Source organism: Puma concolor, chromosome C1 (assembly GCF_028749965.1).
Source record: "Puma concolor isolate L17-30 chromosome C1, mPumCon1.1.hap2, whole genome shotgun sequence".
Classification (NCBI taxonomy): domain Eukaryota; kingdom Metazoa; phylum Chordata; class Mammalia; order Carnivora; family Felidae; genus Puma; species Puma concolor.
In genome coordinates this window covers 74,008,853-74,032,071 of record NC_141674.1, presented here as the reverse complement: position 1 = coordinate 74,032,071, position 23,219 = coordinate 74,008,853, and the positions used below count along the sequence as shown (strand labels likewise).

Below are 23,219 nucleotides of genomic sequence, written 5' to 3'. Positions count from 1 at the left end.
TGTCCTGCTTTATTTTTCCTCAAAGCGCTATTGACCACCTGACATCATATTATATGTGTATTTGTCTATGCCCTTATTGCCTATATTCTCCAATATAGGGATTGTCAAAGTTTCTATAAAGAGCTAGATAGTAAATATTTTAGAATTTGTAGGGCATGTTGTCTCTGTAGTAACTACTCAATGCTACCGTTGTAGCATGCAACTAGTCATAAATAACTCATAAATAAACGAACATGGTTGTGTCCCAAATATCTTAACTTTTAAAAATAGGCTGTGGCCACATTTGCCCATGAGTCATAATTTGCCAATCCCTGCTTCACTAGAAAGTTCCATGAGGTCAGTAATACTGTTGATCTTGCTTACTTGTGGATTTCCAGAACTTGGCACATAGTAGGCACTCAGTAAGTGATCTTTAAAGAATACATGAATGAACGGAGTCTTATGGAAAACAGAAGTGTAGGAATACTACACTTGTGTGAATGTATATATATATATTCCCTTTGTGATGGTTAATTTTATATATCAACTTGGTTGGGCCATAGTGTCTAGAAATATAATCAAACATCATTCTGGATGATTCTGTGAGAGTATTTTGCGATGAAATTAACATTTAAATCAGTGGACTCTGACTAAAGCAAATTGCCCTCCATAATGGAGTTGGCCTTACCCAATCAGTTGAGGAACTGAAGAGAACAAAAGAATAACCTCTCTCGATCAAGAAGGAATTCTGCCTGCAAATGGCCATTAGACTTGAACTGCTGTATCAATTCTTCCTTGGTCTCCAGCTTGCTTGTCCATCCTGCAGATTTTGGACTTGCCAGCCTCCGTTATCATGGATTACGCAAACCAGTCCCTTAAAATACACACGCATGTGCACACACACACACACACACACAGATACACACAGACTCATCCTATTGGATCTGTGTCTTTGGCTAATAAACATAAATATACAGCATATTTACTCCATTGGCAAAGTAGGGAACCAGTTGGTTCTGTAGAACTGGAAGACTTCAGCTCAAATCATTGTCATATCAGAGCTTTCAGGGATGCCCTATGGTCTTCAGGAAAACATTCCTCAGGACTAAAGAACTTTCTGAGCCTGGTTTCCACTCATCTCCACTTCTACATCCAGTCAATTTGGGTGTGCACTGTACATGAGAGCCATATAACACTACTCACAGCTCCCTGGAGGTCAAGCTCTGTCAAGTTTCTAAGCCTTTGCATATGCCATGCCCTCTGTCTGAAATGCCATCCCACTACATTTTCACCTGGCTAATTCCTATCCATTCTTCCACAGTTCCCCTTGAAGCCCCCATAGGAAAGGGGTAGGTGCCTCTCCATGTTGATTTGCTTCTTTCCCCCTAACTGGCGTGAGCTCCAACCTCCTTGAAGGCAGAGACTCCCTGCTCATCTCTCTACTTACCTCTTCCCACTGTCAGTCTGTATCTGGCATGCAAGGAGGACACTGATTGGCAAAGATCAAGAAACAAAATATTTTAAGAAATTAAACCAAGAATAAGACAGTGTTGCTTACTTGTGATCTGTGAAAATACAGCTTAGTATCACCCAAGGGAGATGCAAAGCCAAATTCTAGGGGTATTAAGTATCTGTTCTGGGGGGAGGGAGGAGCTCTGGCTGGGCAGAACTCCTGGTGACTTAAAGGAAGATTGCTCAGAGTGAACACCAAAGGGGATAAAATACTGCATTGTCCTCTCAGCTCCATACCATCTTTCTTCCCAACTTCTCAAAACACTAATGAGGTGGGAGTGGGGTGGGAGGTGGAATGATTAAAAATAGCCAGAGCCTGAGTAACCACTTTTAGCTCTCTCCCATGTCAAAAATGTTGAACTCTAACTATGGGAGTAATTTGGGAGCCCTTGTCTTTTCACAAGACATGAATAGAAACATGGGATTTACTTTATAGCAGTGAACAGACAACTTAGCCGAAACACATCTGATCCATGAAGGCAAGTTCGTCTGGTTGACAGGAGCTCTCATTAGCATGAGTGTCCTTAGTAGATGTCTGCTAACTTGATTGAATTTAGTTCCATCAGATTATAAGGCCTCCCTATTCTATCACTGACCTGCTCTAGAACTTTCATGCTTCTGCTTCGTGCTTGTATTTCTCACTACCTCAGTTTCTGCATCTGTAAAACAGGGAGAATAATTCTTGCCACCTGCCACACAGGAGGGTAATGCAAATAAACAAGGCAGCATCTGCAAAGCACTTTGCATTTCCATTACTTCCTCTTTATGAATCTGAAGGAGGATTATTATTACTGAAAATGTCAGCTATCATCTGAAAGGCTTATTTCAATCAAAAGGCTTTCTTGAGGAACATTTCATAAAGGAAAAGTGAAAGCATGCACATTCTCCTTGGAACTATCATAATTAGTCCCAGTAACAGTTGGGCCATTTTTTCTTTCAGTTCATTTATAGTCAGATTCTACAAAATTGAAAACATCCAACATCTGGGCTGAAAAACTTGTACAAAGCCAGAAAGCCCCCCCCAAATGGGCATGTGTGGGCTTCAGTGACATAGGAGCCAGATGTACTTTTTGCCTCAACTACTCTTTTCAACCTTTAGGAAAAAAAGTTACAACTGAATTTTCACACTTACAAAACCCTTGGTTTTCCTCTCTATTTTTTAAAAGTATATTTTCTGATTAGTCAGCATTTAAGACTCTCCCCAAATAATCAGAAATCTCTAGAAAAGGAATCTTTTAATGAATGTATAAAAGCATCTGGGGCTCCAGTTTTAACATGCAAACTTTTACAGGGACAAATAATAGTTAACATTTATTGCCCCTACATTTTGGGCAGGGCCTGTTTTAAGCACTGAGCAGGTATCATTTCATTTAATCACTGCATCCACTCCATAAAGTAGGTACTATCGTCTTCCTCATTTCATAGGTAAAGAATCCAAGAAACAGGTAGATTAAGTAACTTGCCCAAAGCACCATTGGTACAGAAAAAAGCAAGGTATTTTGGTCATTTCTTGATGTTTCAAAGAAAACTTTACTTACTTCTACCTAAATACAGCAAGAATCTAAGACAATCTTTGATATAATAAATTTTCCACAACCAGATTAAACCACACTCATTCCTGGGAGGGGCTGCTCAGAGCCTATCATACAGCTCCCGGAGGTCAGATGGTTTGGGCTCCAACAAACAATGCCAATGGAGAATTTGCCCCTGTTTCTGCCATCTTTTTTGATATTCTAGGGGAAGAAAACCACACACGCGCGCGCGCGCGCGCGCACACACACACACACACACACACACACACACACACAGTAACTTATTTTAGCTATTTGCTGAAGGAAAGCAGTCTTCAATTCCTGTTGTTTGCAGCATGCCACCCAACAGCATCTAGAAGCTTCCTTAGGGAAGCAGGGGAATTTGCTGGGTTGCCAAACAGCCTTAGAAAATCTGCTGGGAGACTCCATCAAAGGGCTTTGTGAACAAAGATAAAGAGAGCACATTAGCGTAGCCTTGTTTCAGGAAAAAAGGAACACACACAACAAAACTTGATTACAAAATCTCATTTTACAAACTCAAGGTAAGATGCACCTCCCTGGGGCCATGGCCCACCCCCCCATAGGGTTCTTCCACCATGTGCTCTCTAAGTAAAGACCTGAGTCGACTCCAAGGGTTGGGTTAGATAAAACCAGAAGGGTTTATGTGCACAGCATTTAACTTTAAACATTTCTTCATGGAAATTTACAATGCACATAATTTACATATTCAATACCAGTGACAATTTACTTCTCCCATCTGAACAGGGCTTTCAACTATGCCACTTGAACTAAATTAATAAACAGTAATTACAGAATGTTGTGTGAGCTAGCTGTTGATGTTGAGCAGATTCTAATCAACACCTTCTTTTAAGGGCCAATTAAAGCTGAATGTATGCAATATAAACATCTTCGAGTATTTAGACATGAACCGCAGAACAAGGTAACAAAAAAATTAAAATGTGAACAATTAGACTAGGGATGAGCCAGTCAAACCTTGAGAGATGGACACTTTTCAGCCAGTCTCTAAAGTCATGTTAATTTCTTCAAATGATGAGAATTTTGTGAAATGGGGAGGGGCTCCGAGGACTCCTTAGGCCAAACCCCATCCGTTTTGAGATTTCTTCAACATCTTGTATTATTTTCCATATGCTTTAAGTTTCATGGCATTTCTTTTTAAATTGCCTCAAACACTTTTCTCCTTAATTCATGTGCATCTCAGCGAAAACTTAATCTCCATATTTCTGACTCATTTATGTATAAATCATCTATGTGTTATTTGGTATCTAAGAAACCTCTCCCAAGGCCCCTTCCTTGGCCATCCAGGAGCTACACAAAACAGAGTATGCCCCAGGCCCCTCTGTGGGGGATTTCATCCCAGATAAATAGAACATATACAAATTACTGAGGAAAGGGATTAGGAGCCATGCGGAGGAGGAATCAGACAGCATTTCAATCATCAATTGTCCTCGGAATCAGTTGCCTCTGCTTCCTAAGATGGCAGCATCTGGGGCTGGCTTCATGGCTTTGGGAAAGAGAGTAAAGGGAAGACATTCTAGTAATGGTAAAAAGTTCCGGATAACGTACAGAACTCCAATAGTGACCAATCTATGTGGTAGTGTATGGGTTTCTCCAATAGCTGGGAAAAAATGGTAAACTTGCTTCTTCCAAAATAATCATTTCAAGAGGCTGGAATGGGAGCAAATCACCCATAGATGCCACTTTATATAGAAAAGATGGCATCCCTGTGAAAAGTCTAGGATGAGCCTAGTCTGAGTGGATGCATGACAATGCAATTATGGGCTTTCTGACCTGTAACTCTTCATTTGCTTTCTAACTTAGCCTTCAAGGCCATTCCTCGCCAGTGCCCTGCTTCCCTTGGGCTAATTGGCTTTTAAAACACACCTGGGCTATCTGTCCTTTTTGTTTTCTACTCAGATTCCCCTTTTCTTTCTGCTGGAATTGCCTTATCTCTGACTATCTAAACCAAACCCAATCTCAAGGCTACCTTCAGGCTTCTTGACTGTGGTTAGTCACCCACTCCATTGAAAGATATGCTTATCATCCCCTCTTAATAGATTACAAACTGCCCGAGGATGAGATTTTGTACTTACCTGGCTTCTCCATTGCACCTAGCATAGGACTATTTATGTGAGCAAGTGTTAAATGAATACTTGTAGATGAATATGAATGAAGCTTTTCTTAAAGTCAACAACACGAAAGTCTCTTTTGGCTTCAAATATTTCCCAATAAAATTTGGAAGTATAATGATAGACTCTGTGCCAAAAATCAACATTTCAAGATAGTTCTTATTCACTAGTTACATATTAAATTGGAGGATTATGGAGCCATGGAGCTGGGAAGGACCACAGGAAATCATGTTATCCCATATTCCTGCCTCGGAAGAGGACTGTACTAAATATACCCTTGAAAAATAGTTGCTGATTTTTGCTCCATGCAGAATCATAACCACAGTAATAATAATAGTGATCATTTATTGAGTGCTCACTACAGGAAGAAAAGGACCCCTTGCTATTGTCACTCAAGCCTGTCTGAGGCCTGGGAGCCAAATTTCTGCGGGTACAAGCCAGCTGGGCCGATGAACTGATGCCACCAGGGAAGATGCCCCAGACTCTTCCACCTTTCATCTTTGATCCATTTGAGCAATTCATTTTTTGTCCTCCTCTCTTCACACTCCATATGGTTCCATGGACAATCTCAGCTGTTTCCCAAGGCATAACCCAACATCTTAGCTCAAGAATAGAAAAGAAGACAGTCTTACGGTGGTCCTAAGTCCTTGTGTCTCTCCTGAGCTTTGCTCCCATATGTCTAACCTCGCAGAGGTCATCTTCACTGGTGTCATACAGCTACTTCAAAAGAGCTGGTTAAAACCAGCTCTTTTTTTCTCTTCTTATAAATGGTATCAGTACTCATTTTTTCACCTGTACCCAAAATCTGAGCTTTATCTTTAACAATATGGTGTGGAGGAAAGAGTAGGAGCTTTGTGGTCTAAGAGGACTGAATTTGAAAACTGCCTTAACTGTTAACTAACACCTCTGTGGCTTCGGATAAACTTGTCTGAATATATTTTCTCACCTGAAAATAGAAACATATTAACAGGGCTATCACATGTGAGACCTTCAAAAAATGTTTATTTCCTTTTCTTTCTTCCTTTTTCTCTTCTGTTCTTCTCCACCTCCCTCTTGTCTCTCCCTCTCTCTCCTCCATAACCAATCAATCATCAGTCCTATCACGTATGCCTCCTGTTGAACTGCCCTCTTTTCTCCATCCCTACTCTCATTATCTTACCTGCAATAGCTCCCAATCCATGCCTTCTGCTGTTGTTTCCTTCTTCTCTAATCTGTCCTGTTCTGTGCTACCAGTTATATGAACACCTAACTCCTTTACATAAAATCGTTTGTTCACAGTTGCTTCCAGGATAAAAACTCCTTGACAATACATACAAGGCCCTTATACCCCCAACTTACTTTTCCAGTCTTTTCTCCAGCTAGTTCCCAAAGCTCCCCCTGGGTTTCATCTGGGCTCTTGCCATTCCTTGACTATGCCATGTTCTTTAGCACTATTAGGTCTTCATGCATGATATTCCCTCTAGACTCTTTCCTACCTCACCCAACACACACACGATCTGGCAAACTCATACAGACATTTCCTGACACTGATTAAATGTGAGTTTCTTGTGAAAACCATCCCTGAACCACACAGGCTAGTTAGGTTGCTTCCTCTGAGCTTTCAAAGGCTCTAATTAATTGTGGTGTCTTGTCATCTTTCCATTCTGACTGTCCCCTGGGTCTTGACATTGCTTTATTTAGTTTCACATCCCTACAGATTGTATCCACCCTGACTCCAAATGTCTTCCATCCTGGCACTCCCTGCCTATATAAACCCATACCACAGCCATCCCTCCTGGGAGAGCAGAGGATTTATTAGCTTTCTAGTCTGAGCTTTGGTATCAGACAATCCAAGTTTCCAGTCTTAGCTTCACTACATAGTAACTGCATGATCTTCAACAAAATGCCCAAAGTCCCTGAGCCTTAGTAGTACCTTCTTCATATAACTGTTATAAAGATTAAATGACGGCATAAAAATAGACATTTAGGTCAATGGAATTGCATTGAGAGTCCAGAAATAAACCCTTACATTTTTATAGTCAATTGACTTTCTACAAGGATGCCAAGACAATTCAACAGGAAAGAATAATCTTTCAACAAATGGGGCTGAGACAACTGAATATACACATCCAAAAAAAAAAAAAAAAAATGAAGCTGAACCCCTACCTCACATCATATATAAAAATTAACTCAAAATGGACCCTAGACCTAAATATAAGAGCTAAGCTGTAAAACTCTTAGGAGAAAACATAGGAGTAAATCTTCATGAGCTTGGATTAGAAAACAGTTTTTTGATGTGATGTCAAAAACACAAGAGATGAAATAATAAACAAATTGGACTTCATAAAAATTAAAGAATTAGAGGCTCCAAAGGACATCATCAAATTGAAAACACCACCACAGAATAGGAGAAAATATTTGTAAATCATATATCTGATAAGGAATTTGTATCCAGAATATATAAATATATAAAACTAAACAATGAAAGAGATCATAACAACCCAATTAAAAAATAGGCAAATGATCTGAATAGGTATTTCTCCAAAGAAAATATACAGATGGCCAACAAGCACATGAAAAGATGCTCAACATCATTAGTTATTACAGAAATGCAAATCAAAATCACAAGATACCACTTTACACCCACAAGAGTGGCTAAAATAAAAAATACAGACAATAATAATTCAGCAGTTTCTCAAAAAGTTAAACATAGAGTTTCCATATGACCCACTAATTCCACTCTTATGTAAATACCTAGGAATATTATACACCAATGTTCATAATAGCTTATTTTATTTTTTATTTATTTTTATTTTTTATTTTAACTTTTTTAAAATTTACACCCAAATTAGTTAGCATACAGTGCAACAATGATTTCAGGAGTAGATTCCTTAATGCCCCTTACCCATTTAGCCCATCCCCCCTCCCACACCTCCTCTAGTAACCCTCTCATAATAGTTTAAAAAATAGGAGCAACTCATATGTCTATCAATTGGTAAAGAGACAAAATATGACATATCCGTACAATGGAATAGTATTTGGTAATAAAAAAAAATAGATGATAAATGCTACAACATGGATGAACCTTGAAAACTATGCTCAGTGAAATAATCAGGCCCAAAAGGTCATATATTGAATTATTCCAATTATACAAAAAGTTCTAAATAAGCAAATCCATAGAGATAAAAAGTAGATTAGTAATCACCAGGGGCTAGGGAGATGAGGGGCATAGAAAGTAACTGCTGATGAGTAGGTCTCATTTCTATTTGGAGTGATCTAATGCTCTGGAATTAGATGCTGGGGATAGTTGCACAACTCTGTGAGTATACCAAAAGCACTGAATTATATACTTTAAAGAGATGGGTTTTGTGATGTGTGAAATATATCTCAAGAAAGATGTTATAAAAAGTAATTAAAATTAAAAATTTTGAGAAGATTAGAGGAGACACTTGGCACATGGTAACTGCACAATAAATGCTAGTTAGGATTATAACGTGTACCTCTGTTGCCGTGTTGTTTTTATCCTCATGTAATATCCAGATCGATTTCTGGACACTAGAACACAAGCTCATTGAAGATAGGGACTATGACTTGCTTAGAACTTTTGCCTTGTTTATTTCTGTCTCCTGAGTCCCTGGGGAGATGTTTGGCAAAGACAAAGCTGTATATAACATACGTCACATAGGATAACTGTAGGTAAATTAAAATGAATAAGTGAAATTTTCACAGACAGGTGCAGCACTCCTATGTTATACTGGGCTTGAGCTTAGACAATTCAGGAAAATACAGACCAATGTATAGGGATGCTAATAGTTCCAGGGACTCTTCACAGTTACTTGCAGCCCTGAGTGTGGAAGGAGAGAAGGGAGAAAACAGAGATGGCTGAATCCTAGTGATAATCCCTTAGGGTTTCATTTGGCCTGACCATTTCACTGTCTGTTCTCCTAAGTTAAAGTTCTTCAGAAATTAATAAATTCAAAACTCAAAACAGAAAAACTCAGAGCTAAACAAAAGCCAAGGTTTTTCATTGTTTTTATTCGGAATCACAATTTTCTCACAAAAAGCTGCCAGTGACTCTTTCTGAGCTCTACTAAGATAGCATACATTGTGATTTTGTAATTCCAGTCCCATTTTACACAGGATTCCACTCTCCCTTCCTGGCCCTATGAGAGACTGGCAATCAGTAACAATGTATTTCCTACCAAACCGACATATGGCCTAAAAATTCTCTCAACATAGTACTCCAAGAAACCACTATGAACCTGTTTCACTTGCTTACTGCAGCATAACAAATTACCTTAAAACTCAATGACTTAACATAACAACCACTTTATTATCTCTCACATTTTCGTGTGTTGTCTGGGCCCAGATAGATGGTTCTTTGGCCCCATGTAACTGGGCTGCAGTTATCAGAAAGCTTAACTAAGATCAAATGTCCATGTTGGCTCATGCATGTGACTGACAGCTGGTGCTCACTTTCAGCTGGGAGTTAAGATGGAGCCATCAACTGGAGAACCTCAGTTCTTCTCTACCTGATTTCTCTGTATTCCTTGGGCTTAACACAGCATGGCAGATAGGCTTCCTGAGTGGAAGCTGCCCATTCCCAAAACATCACTTCACCACATTCTTCCACCGTTCAAGAGAATGAGAAAAAGAAGTAATCTCCACCTCTTTATGGGAAGAGCAGTTTGTACATACTTCCAGGGGAGGAATTGTTGGGAGCCAGCTTTTGAGAGCTACCATGGTCTGCTCTCTGACCACAGAAATTCAGGTTCCTCTCACATGCAGGAGGAACATGATCCCTACCTAGATCTCCAAAAGTCTCATCTTATCATGGCTATAGTGTCAACTCAAAGTCGGAAATTTCATTATCTAAATTAGGTATAGCTGCAGATGTGTGGTCCCCTCTGTACAGATACTCAGGTATGGTTCCTCAAATGCAAGGACCTGTGAATTAAAAAGGTAAGTTTTCCACCTCCATACACCCAGCATATAGCAGTGAGAAAGGGACAGGATAACCACAGTAGACACTCCCATTCATAAGTGGGAGAGGGATATGGGAGGCACATAGAAGTCACTGGTCCATAGCAATTCTGAAATTCTCTACTGTAAATCCTCAACTCTAAAGTCAGAGAATGTTCCTGGCAAAGGGTTCAGTTCTGCCCCCTAAAGTAGTTTTCTGTGACTCTTGGTTCTGCCTACTGAGTCATTCTTTCTTCTCCATTAGAAATGCTTTATGTTTGTTCAGAATAGCTTTCTCAATCTGCTTTCTGACCGACCATTAGAAGTTAGGGTCTCAGAGGCTACTTTTGATTTTTAACCATTTTGTCCCTTTTAGCCCATGCTGATATAATTAAGTTTTTGTAGGCTTCCTATATCAAGTTATAATTTAATCCATTAAAAACACTCACACTCATAAATCTCTCCAAAATAAGTTCCACTCTGCCTTGAGCTGAGAGTCAGGGTGCTATGGGAAAATGCCATGAAGACTCTTACAAACTCTTTTGTCAGGCTGAGACAGTATGGGAAACAGGGCCTTACGATTCTTAAAACTCTGCTGCCCTTCTTAGAAGGTCTACAAAATACAACCTTAAATCTTTCCGAGGTTTTCACAAAGGGTCTTGTAACCACACCTTTGATCCAGTTTTGACCTCCAAGGCAGTGTCATGGAATTAATCTCTGCTTCCAGATTTTTATTTACTTTAAGAATTTTTTTTATAGGCTGGAGAGTTTGGGAATGAGAAACTGTTTTAGTTTCCAGCTCAGCAGATTCTGGGTTGGGAATGTTTCCTTGTGATTCTGCTTGAAAATTAAATGGTTCCTTCTCTAATTTCTCTCTCTCTATCTGTGCCTTATCAGGCACCACTAAAAGCAGTCATTTGGCCCTTCCAACATTCTGCCTGATCATCTCCTCAGGAAAATCCACAAGTTCATTAGATATATATTTTCTGTCTTCCACGTGATTACAGTGTCACTTGCTGCCATTACATAATTCAGGTCAACTTTTCTCTAGCCTCCAATACAATTTTCTTATTGCTATTTGCATATCATTAACATTCTTCTCAAGGCTCTTCTGGATTTTACTCACTGTCTGGCCCCCAAACCAATGCCACGGGTTTATGTTTTTGTTATAATAATGCCCCATTTCTAGGTAAAAATTAATGTTTTTGTGCTCTATTGTTTTTTTTTTTTTTTAAGTTATTCCAAAATTTAGTTGCTTAAAATAAACATCGCTAATGTTTCTCAGAATTCTGCGGGTCAGGAACTTGGATAGGGCACAGCAGAAATGGCTTATCTCTGCTTCTCACGTCTTCTGCTGGGACAAGAACATCTAAACTGGCTTCCTCAACTTACGTGTCTGATGCTTCAGCTAGAATGGCTCAAAAAGAGCTGGGGGTAGCTGGAATGACTTGCCTGGGGTCATATGGCTGGAGCCTCAGTTGTTGGCTGCAGTCTCCTTGATGGAGTCTCAGGGTCCCTCCTCTCTCCACATGGCCTCTCCACATGGTCTATCTAGCAGGGCAAACAGACTTCTCACATGGCAGCTTAGGGCTCCCAAGAGCAAAAAGCAGACACGTCCAGGTCTTCTCAAGGTTTCAGCCAAAACTGGTACAACCACACTTCTGTCACATTTCACTGGTTAAAGCAAGTCAGAGGAGCGGCCTCAATCTGAGGGGAGGTGGTTACACAATGATGTGAATACCAGGAGGAGTGATTCACTGGGGGGAACCAATATAACCGACTATCACACAATCTACTGGAACTGCCAAGGAAGATGAATTCTGTTTGCCATTCCTGACCTTTTGCTAGATCTATTTGTTCTAGTCTGAGGCATATCACAGCTTGAAAACAGATGTGTGACATCACATAGTAACATTGCCACATGCTGGCTCTGAGGCATCTCACACTGATGCATGGCCTCTTCTTCCCCTCCCTTTACCACTAATCCCCACATATCCCTTGACAGACTCATGTAAACCATTAGTGTTTGGTTTGTCTCCTTCACTCATGTTGCCCGTAGAGCATTTTGGAGAAAACTGTTTCAGATTGCCTCAGCCAAACATCAGCTATTAATAGCAGTTCCCATTTCTGGAAGACCAACTGTTTGCACCAAAAATACAGAAAAGACACCAGATCACCCCTACCCACAGATGGAGAGCACTTGTGTCTCATCTGCTCTGGGGTTAAATGGCAGCTGAAAGCCCAAATCTGGGATAAGAGGTAAGGAACATGGAGAATTTATCTACCAGAAGGGGTCTTGCCACAGAGTCCATAGATGGGCTGCAGGAGTCTGTGTCCTTCCAAAATCACATGCAAAATTTTGGATGGTTGTGTATTTTTCTGGGGAAAAGACCCATTTGTTTTTCATCAGATTATTGAAAGGGACCCTAGGACCCAGGAAAGGCTGAGAAGCTGGTCTCACGTAGAATTACATGATACACTTTTTCTGTCACTCAAGGGCTAACTTGCAACACGTCTTAAACCACACTTTGCCCTCCTCAGTATGTAGGAGTATAGGCTTGATCATTTATACATATCAAAGATAAGAACAATGTAGCCTTATTATACTCCACTGCATGAGCATTTTATTCCTCCTTTCTGTCTTCTTATCCTTTCTGTCTTCTTATCCTTATTTTCTTTCCCTCTTTATATCCTTCCATCCCAACTCATCTCCTGAATATTCTGTTTCTAAAATATTCTAGCTGTATATGTTGTCATGACTTTACCTATTTCTAACACTAACTAGCCTGTAATAGACAGGACCTTATAGCTGGAAGAAATTGTATCCCTTATACTCATGGAATAAGTTAATCTGAGATGAGAACAAGTAGATTATAATGAAACACTGGTGCACGCTTCTGAATGCCTTTTGTCTCATTCAGAGATATGCTTTCAATAGTCTCTAAGGATAGAGTTGACTTATACTATTCTGGTTAAATTATTCTAGTGATTTTGAATAACATCATGTGTGAAAGTGCAGAAAATTTCCCTTTTTATTTACCGTTTTCTGATCCTTATTGTGTATGTCCCAAATGAGACAGAGGGCAGAGAAAGAATGATTGCCCCACTATCATGAAGAAGTGCAGTTTCTGTATATGGATACATCCACTCACAGGTACCATCAACTATTCTTGCCAGTTCAATTCATTGAACATCAAATGAACCAGGCACCCAGCTAGGTTCAGTGGTGAAAACAGAGAGGGATAAAACATTATCCGCCCTCAAGTTGGGTATGGTCTAGTGGGAGAGACAAATATATATACAAATAGGAACAGGCGCTGGAGAATCAGACCAGAGGTCTAAACCTTTCGGAGCAAAAAAAAAAAAGGAACAAGGAATTTAGTCTTCTTTTTTTTCTTATTTTTTTAATGTTCACTTATTTTTGAGAGAAAAAGAGAGACAGAGTGCAAGCAGGGGAAGGATAGAGAGAGGGGGAGACACAGAATCCGAAGCAGGTTCCAGGCTCTCTGCTGTCAGCACAGAGCCCCACGCGGGGCTCAAATTCATGGACTGTGAGATCATTACCTGAGCCAAAGTCAGGCTGTTAACTGACTGAGCCACCCAGACCCCCAGGAATTTAGTCTTTCTCCCACCTCTGCCTTCAAATCCTTCTAGAACTCTCTGCTCTTGATATTTCTCCCTTGTTGCTTTTCTTAAAGAAATCAAAAGAGGACAAGTGGAAAGTGGGAGAAGAACCTCTCACCCCAGCTTCTTGTCTTCTCTCCCTTTTTCCTTCCAAGTTCTTGTCTTCCTCTTTCTGTTCTGCTTTGGTGCCCCCCGCTCTGTTTGTGCTCCAGCCCCATCTCCTCTGCCAGGACTTCACCCCGTAGGTCCCCTTCCCCCCAAGAATGTGTGCAGATCTGCTAACACAGCCATGCTCTGCACTAGGCTCTAGAGACATAAAAATGAATCCAATCACTGTCTAGAGAAAGCTTGTTTACAAAACTCTCCATCTCCTAGGGACCTCCCTCACTTCCATATTATGTTCCTTTTTTATTTCTCCCACTCTCTCTCCTCAGACTATTTTTATTTCCATCTCAACTGCTGTTAGAGGCCTCCTATGAGACGGAAATTATCTATAATGGAACAGGAACATTAAAAGCCTCAGTTTCCTTAGAAATTATTGAACTCATGAGGGGTTCGTGTTAGGTTTTGAATTTTGAGAACTAAGTTACGAGAAACTTTGCTTTTCTAACCAGATTATTTTAACGCTTGCCCTTTCTGGCTCTTCTTTAGATATTGGTTTTTTAAATGTCTGGTTGTTAGAATTTTCTATAGGCTTCCACTGATGCCAGATGATGAAGGAATGCCTATCCAAATTGCTAAACCAAGATAGGAGATATGTCCAAGATAGGAGGCCCAGAAGCAGTTGACATCCACCTCTCTGCAGGGGCAAGCCTGGATGTGCATATGGAACAAGACGCCGTGGAGAGGACTCAGCTAGCCTGTGTGATCTGCTGGTGTGCAGCCCAAGTTCAAGGTAACATTAATAATAGTTATCAGTTCTTGATCGTTCTTTTGTCTATTCGTTTATTCACATAAGTATATTCTGTGCACCTACTATGTAGTAGGCACCAAGCTGGATGTTGGATTCCGCCCATGAACAAGACAGACATATTACCCGCTTCAGTGGAACTTTCAGTCTAAGCTAGGAACATGGACAAACTAATGTGCTCAGTGATTCTAAGAAAGTGCCCTGTGTGTTATGATAGCACCCTCTATGCGCCAGACTCTGGGCTAGATGTTCCTAACACTCTGTGAGCTAAGTACTAGTACTCTCCTCAGTTTACATGTAAGGAAACTAAGACAAACTCATCCAAAATTACAGAACTCTGAACTCAGGTCTGTCTGACTCCATAATCAGAGTTCTTATCCACCACACTACACTGTCTCACACAAAATGGAAAGACGGCACCGTGCTTGACATCATAAACTGACTGTTGTTGGACTGGGAAAGAACAAAATGAAGCAACGTTAACAGTGTCTCAAGCTACTCATCTGCAGGGAGCTTTCTTATGAGAATTAGGAATAAGATAACAACATGCTTTAAAAAGGTCATTCTCTATGACCCAGACCATTTTCTAATTCTAGAAGTGAAAGGAATCTCTGCAAAATGAATAAAAGTGATAAAAGAATTGTTTTCTAAAGAAGATTCTCACTCATTTTCACAAAGGCTGTATTCATATTTCCCCAGCTTTGTCAGAAACTCACGACTAAAAAGAAAAAATGATATAAAGACTCACTCCCCTTCTTCAGAGGAAAAAAGAGAGATAGAGACAGAAGAGACTATACATAAAAGCACAGTTAAAAAATTCTGTCTCCGGCCAAGGTCAGCAGACTGCCCAGATCCAGACAACCCCAACTGGACCCCAAAGTTTGTAAATGCCCCACCTCTCACTCCCTGGGATGTGATGGGACATATTTCTACAGCTGCTATTACCATTTGGCGGGTCAGAGAAAAGCAGCTATTCTTTGACTTTTCCTGGGAAGATTTTCTTTTACCAGCAAAAAAGGATAAAACTTAATTCTTGCAAAAAGAAGAGGTCTCAAGAAGGTGGATTTAAAAAATAATCCACTTTGGCAAGGCTTGTTTCATAAAGAATTGTCTGCTACACGCTTATTTGCAGTCTGTACGTGATATCTTAAGACAGCTAGTGTATGGACTGCTTGTTGGCATGTTCAGGTTCTGGTTCTAGGTTTGGAATAACTAAAAGGGTGAATTTTTCCAAGTCATTTTACTTCCCTGGGCCTCAGTTTCCTTTTCTAGAAAATGAGAGTATTTGGACTTTATACTTCTCTTTCCAGCTCTAATCATCTGTGATTATATTTCATGAGCCAAAACTGGATAGTAACTTATCCTGATCATCTTACCAACAGATGCATCCCGATACGAAACCAGGAAGCCATATTTATATCTGAGTGTGCAGGCCTCCCAGCTTTGATGACCTTCCTCATGCCAGGAGGAGCTTAAGATGGGGCAAAACTCAAGAGAAAATTAGTTAAAGATGGCTTGTATAACTTCCTGACCTGGGAAAACAATGAGGTTCATACCAACTAGAGGGAAGGAAACTATGTATTATGATCTGTGTCATGAGGATAATATTTTTAATATAACATCCTCATTATACCTTTTACCTCTTCTTCTAACTTAGGTCTCATAGTAGCCACTCTACATCCTGAGCACGAAGGAAGTAGAGAGAGTGAACTTCAGGCAGGAGGAAACGATGATGTGTGTATAGATGGGGACAGAGGGAGGGGTGCTCCCCTAGACTGAAGAGGAAAGTTAAATCTGTCCTTCTAGCCCCCAGCGGACTGTGTGAAGTGTAAGAGGGCAGAGGTAGGAAAGAAATGAGGGGACATGAATGCTGTGAATGATTCCTCTCAGCCAAAGTTCTTGAGAGTTAATCATTGCTGAAAAACAAGTTACCACAAACTTAGCACCTTAAAATAACATGTATGTATTATCTCACAGGTCCTCTGCTTAGCATCTTGCAAGGGCAGTCATCAATATGTCAACCAGCCTGTGTTCTCATCTGCATGTTTGGCAGGAAAGAACCCACTTCCAAACTTAGATTTTCGGCAGTCTTCATTTCCTTCTGGTTGTATAACTCGAGGCCCTTGCTTATTGGCTGATGTCTGTGGGCCCCACAGACCCTGGAGGTCACCCACAGTTTCTAGAGTTCATCCACAGTTCTTGCCACATGGACTTTACCAACATGGCTACTTCATCAAGTCAGCAAGGAAAGTCTATAGAGTGAGTCTACTAGCAAGATGGAGTCTTCTACAATGTAATATAATCACATGACTGTTACTGCTTGCCTTTGCCATATTCTACTAGGTAGAAGCAATCACAGGACCCACCCATATGCAAGGGGCAGAGATTAAACAAGGGAATGAAAACCAGGAAGTAGGGAACACAAGGGGTTACCCTTAAGTCTGTCAGCCCCAAATACCAAGAGCAAAGAGGCCTCTATCCTTGTCTGAGTCTCTGGGGAAATACTGTCTTGCAGAGCATTGGCCCTACCCCCATCCTCAGCATGTGGTAGTCATATCATAGCTAAGTCATGGTTAGGTTGAGAGAGAGCTTGAGCTAATCTCCTGAAGTCTCCTTCTTGTATGGAAAGTTTCAGAAGTTCCTGGATGCTCTAGAGAAAGAATTGGAAAGTAACTGACTTGCTGGATAGTCAGCTTACCAGAAGGGTCATCACGGTAGAGCAAAATGACCCTGCCGCCAAGGACAGTCTGGGCCAGCAAGCATATGGGGGAGTCACAGCCAGACCTCAGAAGGCTACCTAGCCCCAGCTGGGTCAAAAGAGAGGTCCACCAGGCCATCACCAACCTGAGAGAAAAGAGGTCTCAAGTCTCCTGAAGCAGATGCCAGCTGTGCAAGCACTAATAATACAGAGAAAGGACAAAATCCAGCAGGACCAGTAAGAACTCAGAGAGCATCCAAGAGCCTGATGAAGACTTCTGGGACCACTCCCAATTGCCATGGTGACAGAGCAAACTCCCCCATCTACCACCTTGAGGGCAAGGATTCCAAAAGCCTGATCATCTACCTGAAAAAGATGGTTTTAAACCAAAAGGAGACTGACATATTGTTAATTGGCTCATTTAAAGTTCACATTTGTTTCCCTACTACCTCAGGGCTGACGGATCTTGAAGAAAATTTAGTCAGAGAGAAATAAAGAAATTACATTTTCTTTGCACAATTGGATTTTGTGAGTAAATCTGTAATCTTCCTACACCTGCTATGTAACAGACACTATACACATATGTTTTCATAGAGTACTGCCATAATCCTATGAAGTAAGTGTTATTATATTCCCATTTCACAAGTGAAGTCGAAACTCTGAGAGGCTAAGTAATTGGTGCAAGGTCACACAGCTGGTAAATGGAAAAGTTGGTATAGAACCTAGCGTTGTCTGCTTGTAATTCTTATGCTCGATTCACTGTACCTCTGTGTTAGTCAGAGTAGGCTAACTCCTATAACAAGCATTCCCCAAATCTCGGTGGCTTTGCACAATGAAGTTTTGATTCTCACTGTCACAGTCCAGTGCAGGTTGATGGAGGAGGGTTTGCTTTACATAGTTAATTGAGAAACTCACCCTCTTTCCACCTTCTGACTCCACCCTCCTCTAAATACTCATCCTCTCCACTCAACCAGAAAATACAGGAGGAGAGACCAGGAAGGCCTGTGTAGGGTGATTTTGTGGGCCAGCCTAGAAATGGTACACATCACTTTTGCCAACATCTATAGGCCAGAACTAAGTGACACGGTGCCACCTAATTGCAAAGACGGCTTGGAAATGTAGTCTAGGTGTGTGCCTAAAAGACAAAGGAGTGGTATTTGATGGACACGTACTATTCTTTGGCACACCCCGTGTGCCAGGGTATGGCACACCCATACCCTGAAAGATGTATATGGCATCTTTCCCACTCTCCTCACTCCAGAAGAGTACGATTTCCCTGTCATTATATCTGAATGTCAAAATTCAGAAGACCAATCTGATAATAAAATGGTAAAGATAATAGATGCAGCCAGGAAACTTAAATTTGGTTTCATGATACTCTACATCTCACCATGAGTTATCTATCTATGATAAATCTGCCTTCATATAAAGGAAACCAGCAGCTGAGGGCCATGCCTGGCATATTCTCTGGGTTGTCTGGAGGAAGAAAGTGAACTATGATTGATGCTAGTTGCTTAGTAAAATCATTGAGTGACCACTGTTTTTGATGTGTCCATGGCTTGGATGTTGATGTTCCTATGGGAGGAAAAATCCAAGACAGCTCACTTTGTTACTGTAGTCCTAGAGTGGCCTTAACTGCCTGTGCTTAAATGAGTCAGAAAACAGAGAAAATAATAGTTATATTATAATGTAGAGTACAAGTTACCATGTCATATTGAATTTTGTATTCTCACGACTAGCAGGCACTAGAGGAATGCTTATTGATTCAATCTTACAAATAAATTTCTTTTAGTGGTCACCATATGAAGATAGCTTTAATATGTACCTCTGGCTGAGATAAGCACAATATTTTTCTTTTGGAGACCATTGATATCCTGGAATAAGGTTATGCTCGATAAATACATAAATGGGATAAATAACTTTCCACTTAGGGATGGTTGCCATGTGTACCTAACTTAGGATGAAATCAGTGATATTCCAGCTGTACTTTTTGGTGTCCTTCAAAATTTGATAGAGGAGCTGAAGAAACCGTGGCTTATAGGCGGTAGGCACAAAAAGGGCATTGATCCCCTACTCTTAATTCAAGCATAGTAGCTTTGTCTTGATCTCTTGAACATATTGGTTTACCACATAAAATCTGAAGAAAGGATACTAAGCTTAAAATCATTGGTAAACCAATGGACTAAACCACTATAGATGCTTAGGCATCATGTGTGGCATAAATAATTCTGCCTATCTCTCTGCCTGAGAAAGGTACAATTAGGCAGGTAATGGTGGGCAACTCAAAGTCTATCTTTCTCAAAGGCAACTTAGAGAAAGGAAAGAGTGTGGGCTCGGGAAGCAGACAGACCTGAGATCAAAATATGTATCTTATTAGTTTATGTACAATAAATCACCTGACCTTGAAGGATGGTTATGAAGAATATGCATGACTACAGATTTAAAGGGGAGACTATATGTCGTAGTGATTAAGAGTATAAGGTAGGGAGTTGAATTGCCTGATTCTGTCCTCTGCCTCTTACGCTGGGTAACCATGGGCAAGTTAGTTAACTTCACAGGCCCTCAGTCTCCTCATCTAGGAAATGGACTTAATAATAATAATCATTTCACAAGCTTGTTACAAGGATTCAGTGAAACAACATCTGTAAAGCATGTAGCACGGTGCCTGGCATGTAGTAAGTATACAGTGACAACTATTACAAATTGTTAATAAAGCTCCAAGCATAGATCCAGATACATAATGGCATTCAATAAACCATAGCTATAACAATTTGAAGACCAGATCTCTCCGCAGAAAAGGTAAAATTAAAGTGAAGGAAAAAAGGGGGCATGGGTTGCTAATACAGAGTGAAAGAGTAATTCTTTTCTTGAAGAGTTGAAGATGGGTAGAAATATTAAACAAGTAGCTAAGCAAAAGAGTGGAAGTCATTCATGAGCTTAGGGACCATGGATAGACACACCTAGGACCAACTTCATGCTCAGACACAGGTATTACCATGTAAGAGGAAAAGCTAAGAAGACTGGAATGACTCAATGGGCCTTATTCCAAAAAAGGAACAGGCTCAATAAAATACACACTTAATCAGCTTTATTTACCCATACTCTGTGTCCTGTGGGGACAACCATTCAGCTCAGAGTCAGATGTAGGCAGGCGGCTGCAATGAAGCCCAAGTAAGGAGGGATGGTTAGCCCAGATAGGGGTCAACTCTCTAGTTCGGACTTTGACTTTTCAAATCAGCTCCTATATATCCTTTAACCAGAAAGTTTATAGTGTCCAGTTTTCCTGCATTAAATAATAGACAAAGAGAATAGCATATATGTAGCTCCTGCCCTCAGGCACCTCAGGATCCAAGACTCATCAGAAAATCCTTTTCCCAGGCATCCCACCAGGCAATAAGATCAGATGTTAACTTTGCAAACTCATGTTTTATTTTCTTCATATAAAAGCCAATTCCCTCAAATTATCCATTAGAGGCAAAAGAAGAGAAAGAAAAAAGAAAATGACCCTACAGTAACTTCTAAAATCCAAACTGATTCATTTCTCAAGTGAATCATTTAAATCTTAGACATGAAATCATTTGGAAAAGAGCTTCTACTTTAAGTAATTTCACTCTGTACCTTTCAACACCAAGGGATGCCACAATTTCACAAAACCTACCGCTTGTCCCATCTGCAACAAGACTTCGAGACAACCAGTCAAAGGGGCAAAGCTGAGACTAAAGGCAGGGCGGGGTTCTCATCCAATTCTGAAGAGGAAAGGGTGAACTGTAGCCAGGCTCATCCCTTCGACCTAAGCAAATAGATCCTTATGGGTGAATGGTCAGGAACTGAGTTATCAATCTAGAAGCGTTATCTGGAGACTAGATGGACTACTCATCTTCAGAGCACTTGAGTACAATAAAATGCATCTTAGGGATTACATTTTAATCTGTCTCTAGTGATCAAGGTCATCATAATAAGTGTAAATTGCCATTATGTGGTAGTTGTATGGGAACACATTCAATAACAGGCATGTCAGATGCATGTACAACATAGAAGGTAGGATCGTGGGTTCGTATCCGACCATTTATTACCTGTGTGACCTTGACTCATCTCTGCACCTCAGGTTACTAATCTACTAAATGGGAATAATACGCTCACTTACCTCAGAGTGTTGAAGTGAGGATTAAACGGTTGATGTAATCCAGGTATATAAATCAATACAGCATCTGAGCCATAGTCAGCACTCTTTCTCCGTCATTATTGTCAGACAACGCAGCATGGGGTTGCTTTAAAAAGCACCATTTTCTTCCTCACATTTCACCTTTATGGTTCTCTTCAGACCCTTGAGATATAAAACAGAAAAGTTTTCTGCGTGTGCTGCTACGAGTTCTTTCTCTAAGATCTTGGAATCTAGAATCCACTAGACTTGATAGTAAGTCCCAGTTGTGCCCATTACTTGCTGCATGACCTTGGGCAAGGTGCTCAACCTTCTTTTTTTTTTTTTTAATTTTTTTTTTTAACGTTTATTCGTTTTTGAGAGACAGAGAGAGACAGAGGATGAGCGGGGAAGACACAGAATCTGAAACAGGCTCCAGGCTCTGAGCTGTCAGCCAGAGCCCGACGCCGGGGCTCGAACTCACAAACTGCGAGATCCCGACCTGAGCCGAAGTCAGACGCTCAACCGACTGAGCGACCCAGGCACCCCTAAGGTACTCAACCTTCTTAAGTCTCAGTTTACTCATCTGTGAAGTAGGGATAATAGTTACAGCTTTTTAGAAAGAATTTGTGAAAATTAAATGAATTTCTACACTTAGCTCATTCAGTACAGTCAGTTCTATTATTATTAATATTATAAAAGTAACAAGCTTCACCTGTCTGGCTTCAGGATCTTTTTCTCTAAAATGAAGGAATTCGACTACATTAATTCTAAGATCCTTGTCAGCAGTAACACTTTTTAAACTTCTTCATCTATTGCCACTTTACAAATGCAAAAACTGAGTCACCATTCACAGATAACAAATGCAATGGTTTCCTAGACCATTACTCTCCCAACTAGACTCTAAATAGTTGATCCTGCTTTAATTTACAGGCCTACCAAGAGCCTAGGCCTTTTGAATGTTCAGCTGGAATGTTAATTATGGGAAATTCCAGAATCCGTGGCCTAGAGACAAATTCTCATTTACCCCGTTCCCTGGCACTGGGAACCTCCTTGCCTTGCCTTCAGAACACGACTTGCTTTCCAAAGCCCACGAAACTGGAGCCAGATGGCAGTGTCACCTGGTCCAGGATGCCTGGGGCCCTCCCAACCCTGCCAGTCCTCAGCTCCCTCCCTGGGTATCCACTTCCTAATCCTCCTCACCCCAACCCCAGGTCTCAAAGGTGGCTCTACAGAAAGCCTTGTTGTATACAACTTCCAGAAACACATTCTAAACACTTTTCTGGGCCCGTGCCACTATTAAACAGGAAGAACTACAGGTTCACTTGTTCCTTATCAGATGCAAACACCGTCCGTTTGTTCGGAAAAAATCATTTCTTTGTTCACCAAAGTTTTACTTTGGTTTTATTTGTTTTAATGGTGGTGGCATTTCATACACTGTAATGGAACGTTTTACCAGCTGACTCACCCCTGAGCTTGACTCCACTCCCCCTTACGGGGCAGCATGGCGTTTCCGGGGGGAGGGGGGGGGAATCACAAAGCCCAGGGCTCCTGGAGTCACTAGCTGAGTGGTTTTTCCTGCTCTGCCACCTGACTTCACAACTCCATAGGTGAGCAGGGCAAGGCCACACTGCTCCATGAGGGGAGGCTCTATACATGTGCTCAGTGGCGGAAGTTTGGGAAGACGGAGGTACTGGGTATTCAGAGGAGGGTGTAGGTACAAAGGATCTTAAAAATC

At 40.8% G+C, this 23,219-nt stretch overlaps 1 long non-coding RNA gene across 1 annotated transcript in view; it reads right to left on the bottom strand.

Annotated features, from left to right (window-relative positions):
• The window catches only part of LOC147578150 (uncharacterized), a 60,755-nt gene extending 39,103 nt beyond the window's left edge, over positions 1-21,652 (bottom strand). Inside the window, exon 1 of the long non-coding RNA XR_015254209.1 lies at positions 21,488-21,652. This is a non-coding gene — a long non-coding RNA (uncharacterized LOC147578150). The remainder of the gene's footprint in view (positions 1-21,487) is intronic.
• Positions 21,653-23,219: the final 1,567 nt, after the last annotated feature.